Below are 5265 nucleotides of genomic sequence, written 5' to 3'. Positions count from 1 at the left end.
AGGAGGAGACCAAGTTATCACTCTTTGCAGATGACATGATGGTCTACTTAAAGAATCCTAGAGATTCAACCAAATCTCTAGGCGGCGGGGGGGGGGGGGGGGAAGAAAAGAAAACGATCTTTGTTTCCAATGAATAATGTATGAAAACGACCAAATAAAATAATGTTTAAATAAAAAAAATAAAAAAAGAATTAAAGATAAATAAAAATAAAACCCCTGCACTTAGTTTACCACTAGAGTTGTTACATCATTTGCAAAGAAAGAGAAGGGAAGAGAAGGATATGTTACTGCCAGTTAAATACCAATGGTGGTCACACACTTCGGATTATCAGTAACTCATTTATGATTAATGTGATAACACACACTTAAGATGAGAACTCAGGAAATATCCTGAGACTGCACTTCACCTGCTTTCCCACACAGTCATCGAACCAGTGATCCTTCAACTAATACAAATGAAGGGCTGCTGAATTAACTCTCCTTCCTACAGTTATCAGGTGCCACTGGCCTCTGACAAACCTTCCCTCATGCTCCCACTCACCCTGCCACCCAGTGCCACCATACTCCAACATAAGTGCTGACCTCGAGCACCCAGTGAAGGCATTGCCCCCTACCTCCACCCCAGGGAGCTGTACCTTTTCTGCTGCTTTCATGCTGCTGCCCTAGAAAAGAAAATGGGAAAGTGACAGTCATGGGAGTGGGGATTCGGAGAGCAAAGCAGCCCAGCCCAGCCCTCCAGCCTGGGTCCCAAAGGCCCTGGACCTGAGAGAAAGGGCAGAGTCTTTCTTTAGTCTTCCCATATGTCTATTCAGAGCCCATGGAGCTACAGGGGCTAATTGCAAGTGCTACTGATTGAGAGTCTGAAGAGAGGGCGTCAGCACAGTCACGCTCTAGATAGTCTTTTAGGCGTCTGTCCCTCACCTTGGATTAGAAGTTCCAGGGGGTCACTGGGCAGGGCCAGGACATGGAGGTTTGGCTCAAGATGATAGCAGCATCTATACTTTCCAGTCTGGTTGAGGCTCACATGGTTCAAAGAGAATTCAGCTCCATCTTGAGTTGGCTCACTGATAGCCACTGGTGTCTCCTCTCCCTCCTTGTACAGAACAAACCCCACTCCTCGGGGTGGCCCCCGACACAGAAGGGTCACATTCCCGCTTGATGCTACTACAGAGTTGGGCCAGGCTGAGAGAGAAGGCTTGGGAAGGCTGTCTGGAAACCAAAGCACAGAGACCAGAGTTCCCAAAGTCCTCTCTGGGAAAGAGGAGAGTCGGCTAGGCTAGGATGGATTTGCCTTGCCCCTCGCTTCTCCCTCCAAGCCCATCGTTGCCACTTGCCCTCATGGAGAGCCCAACCCTAAAAGATCTGCTTATTTTCATCTCATTTCCATTATAGTGCTCCAGTTCACTCACTTCCACAATTCTGCCCAGAGCATGAAAGGTAAAAGTGCCCCCCATCCCCCACTCTGAATTCCCAGCTCTTAATGAGAAAGACCTCAACATCGCCATCTGCCCAGTGGGAGTGAGGTCAGGAGAATGATGGCTGGCCAGACCACTCTACCTTCTGGGCACGACACTACCTATGAACCAAAGGGGGAGAAGGGGCAGCTCTTCCCTGGAAAGGAGAGCTGCTCAAACTTCCTCATTGTCTAGGAGTAAAGAGTTTGCTCCTGCCTCCATCCTACCTCATGCAGCCCCTCTACACATGCCACCTGGCCTCCTCCTGAGGCTCAAGCTCTTTCCTCCCATGGGATTCACAGCAGCTCCTTGCACTGACCTCTCCCCAACTGTCCTGTCATCCTGTCAGCCCAGGATCCCGGCCAACCTGCTCTGGTCCCCAGCCTTGAGCCAGCCCTCTCCTACCTGTTACCCAGATCTCTAGGGCCTCACTAGGCTCAGACTTGCAATGAGGGTTAAACATCTCATAGTAAATGCAGGTGTAGATCCCAGAGTCCTGGTCCCTCAGAGACTTCAAGGAGAACTTAGCTTGAGAAAGGCTGAAGCTCTTGTTCTGTAAGGGTTCCAGGGTCCCTGCCTTCAGCAGACTGAATGTCACCAACCAATCATATGAATGCACTGGCCTCCTGCACCAAAGGATCATGTCACTTCCTGGTGGCATCACAGGACTTGGCAGGGCCAAGAGGGATGGTTTGAGGAGAGATCCTGGGAGAGAGTATGTGAGAAAGCAAGGAAGGGTGGGTGAGAGATAGAGACAGAGAGGAAAGCAAACAGAGAGGGAGAGTTAGTGAGTATCTTGATCAATTGACTGACACTGAAGCACTGGATAAAAGAATGTGTGAAGGCAGCTAAGTGGCTTAGTGGATTGAGAGTCAGACTTAAAGATACGAGGTCCTGGGTTCAAATCTTGTCTCAGACACTTTCTTGCTGTGTGACCCTGGGCAAGTCATTTATCCTTCGTTAAACATTGATTCCAAATCAACCCTTCACACTCCAGATGATTCCCCAACAAGAGACATTAGATTCACACAAGCTAGGGTTCAATCCTGGAGGAGAGGGTGCCAATCTCAAAAGGGACGTGCTTATCTGGTTTCTTTTTGCCTTTGCCCTAAATTGGAAATCTGGTGAAATCTCCAGAATAAATTTTAGGCATTGTTCATATCTAGAGTCCCCCCAAAAGTCAACCAAAGGGACCCTTCTAGAAAAAATACTCACTATGGCTATCTGGAGGGGGGCATTTATTTATTTCTCCCACTGTCCCTATATGGTGGTCAATCCCTTTCTCTAAAAGAATAGACAGTCTCCTGCCTTCTGTCATTTCTCTTCTCTCTGCCATCTCCAAACTTCAGCATCTAGAAGCTCTTCTTCCTTAGTGGTCCCTGGCACCAGAAGAGTCCACAGAGCTGGGTCTATCCCAGAGGGTGGCTCTGAGGGAGGAAAGCAGAGCCTGGGTTCCTGGGATTGCTCTCTTCTCATTGGTTCCCTAGGCAGCTTCTCCCAGAATCACTCCATCAACTGGATGGGGTGGCCAATGGGCAGGCCCCTTGTGCTCTGAAATGTGGTTGTTCTCTCCAGTTAGCACTAGCTAAGCATAAAGAACAAGATCTATAGTATCAACCCACCAACCATTCTGCATTGTAAACGATGGTTTGTGCTGTTCTGAACCTCGGTTCTCTGCACCTAGTGCTCATTGGTCTGTATTTGCCTTACTTCTGACTTGTCAGGTTGGATTATTAACTGCTTGTGTTGTTCGGTATTTACCAGAGATGTGTTCCCACCTTTGAAGAAGGGATTCCAGAAGGGTGCTGAGACCCCTCCCACATTGACAAGTGATGGCAGTTGGGACGATGGGAGAGAACATGGAATGTGTGCACTGGCAGTCCAGGGTTCTCAACAAATATGGGAATCCTTATCCACATAGGGGGGATGCTCCACCAGCCCAGGACTAGGGGCTCCTCAGCCAGTCCCCGGCCATTCCAGAGCCTAGACTATTATATTATCTAGAACCCTCTTCTTCAAATAAAACTCTTCTCTTCCTTCTGGACTGAATGAAGTTTGAGCCCCCTATTCTTGGGGCAAGACCCTGCCATGAATTTGGCCCTGTTGTCCCCACAACAAACTCCTGGCACATAGCCTTGTCCTCCCACTCTGGTGGCTGTGGCTGAGCTTGAACATAGAGGGGAAGGTTTGGGGAGAAGGACTTACCGTGCTGCCCCTTTGTCACCTGGCCCAGGCCCAGTGCTAGTCCTAAAAGAGAAGGTCAGGTTGCAGATGTCCCCTCCAGCCCACGGCTGCCCCTCCATACTCTGCTGTGAGGCTGGTTGTTCACTCATTAAGTTATCGTAGATCAAAGCTAGAGGAGAGAACCGAAGAGCTGCCTATCTGGCCTCTGCATGGTTCTCTTCTTCTCGCCATGCCTCCATGTCCCTCTCGACCACAAATCGGCTGGCAGCTAACCTTCCCCCAGTGCCAGCCTGGGCCCAGACTTACTGAGGCAGAATAGGGAAAGGAGGGCAAGGCCCATGGCTGCACCCGCAGTCCAGACTAGAGCTGCTGCTTTCATTGAGCGGAAAAGAGGAGGCAGGAGCACGAGGGTCTGGCCCAGGATGTGGTAGCCAGAGCTGCTATCTCCACCCCTGATGCACAGACCCCACTTTTTCCACTCTGAAACAGGTGAAATGGAGCGCACTTCACACCCAGCCTTCCTATCTCAGAAAGGTGCAGAGTCTCAGAGGCCAGCCCCGCCACGAAAGCGCCAGGACATCATCCTCAGCTCTAGTGTTCAGAGAGACCACAGGCATTGCCCAGGGTTTACTGTGCTAGTTTGGGGGCCCAGAAGACCCAGACTCAACCCTTCAGGCCCTTCAGAGACATGTGAGCCTGGGCAAGCTGTAAATTCTCTATTCTATATTTCCCCCTTTGTAAACAATGGGGGGCCTCCTCCAGTCCCTTATGGCTTGAAGCCCATGATGCCATGACATTAAAGTGTATTAAAAATAGGATACTGTGTTGAGAATATTTCTGATTTCAGTAAATGGTATACTCTGGCAGACTAATGAGAAGTAGGGGAAACCCTGAGGCTGCCTGGTTGTTAAAGCCTCCCGGCCAGCAGGAAGCCTTATGGTAGGAAAATAGAAAAGGGATAGAAATTCTGGATCACGCAAAGGGTGTGAAAGAGCCAACCTTTGAGATGTCAATAATGAGTCAGTAATCAGTTATTATTACTATTTTGGAGCCGCAGCCACTCTCCGATCAATGGACGTCACTGAAAGGCTATATTCCATCCAGAGATCCCAATTTAACACTGCACTGGTCAGAGGATGATATAACTCAGCTAAGAGAATGAATAGAGACTAATAGAGAGAATTAGAGAATGCTAGGTATTAGCAATGGAAAAGAAAGAGACACCTGGCCAAAGGCCAGGCCTCAGGTAGAGAGAGAGAGGAGAGAGAAAGGTGGAAAATCTGTGTTGAGCAAACCTGTGGGATAGTCCAAGGAGAGAGGAGCTGGCCAGGGCTTCCCAATTTAATCTTTTTGATACGCAAATGAACTCAATACATATTGATAAGTCACAGAAAGCCTCAATACATATTGATGAGTTACATAGTGTATTGCCATTGGATAATTGCAAATTATGACAAGATGAAGGTGGAGTTTTTATCCTCAGATGAGTGAGACAAAAGGAAGCAAGGTTTCGCGCCCTAACTCCAGCCACTCTGGGAACAGAGTTCATTGCCATGAGCAGAATGGCCATGTGCCCATTCGCAATCCTTGCCTCTCCTTAATGCCCATGGGCTGGACTGCTACAGTT

At 48.9% G+C, this 5265-nt stretch overlaps 1 long non-coding RNA gene across 1 annotated transcript; it reads right to left on the bottom strand.

The window, feature by feature from the left end:
- Nucleotides 1-342: 342 nt before the first annotated feature.
- Nucleotides 343-1909, bottom strand: LOC103100658 (uncharacterized). Its single transcript, XR_008918224.1, has 3 exons — nt 1860-1909; nt 922-1209; nt 343-662 (listed from the first exon to the last, which is right to left on the bottom strand). It is a non-coding gene; the product is annotated as an uncharacterized LOC103100658 (long non-coding RNA).
- Between the last annotated feature and the right edge of the window lie 3356 nt (nt 1910-5265).

The sequence above is a fragment of the Monodelphis domestica genome, chromosome 4 (genome assembly GCF_027887165.1).
Source record: "Monodelphis domestica isolate mMonDom1 chromosome 4, mMonDom1.pri, whole genome shotgun sequence".
NCBI lineage: Eukaryota > Metazoa > Chordata > Mammalia > Didelphimorphia > Didelphidae > Monodelphis > Monodelphis domestica.
The sequence above is the reverse complement of the archived record's forward strand: the minus strand, read 5'-3'. Positions and strand labels throughout refer to the sequence as shown.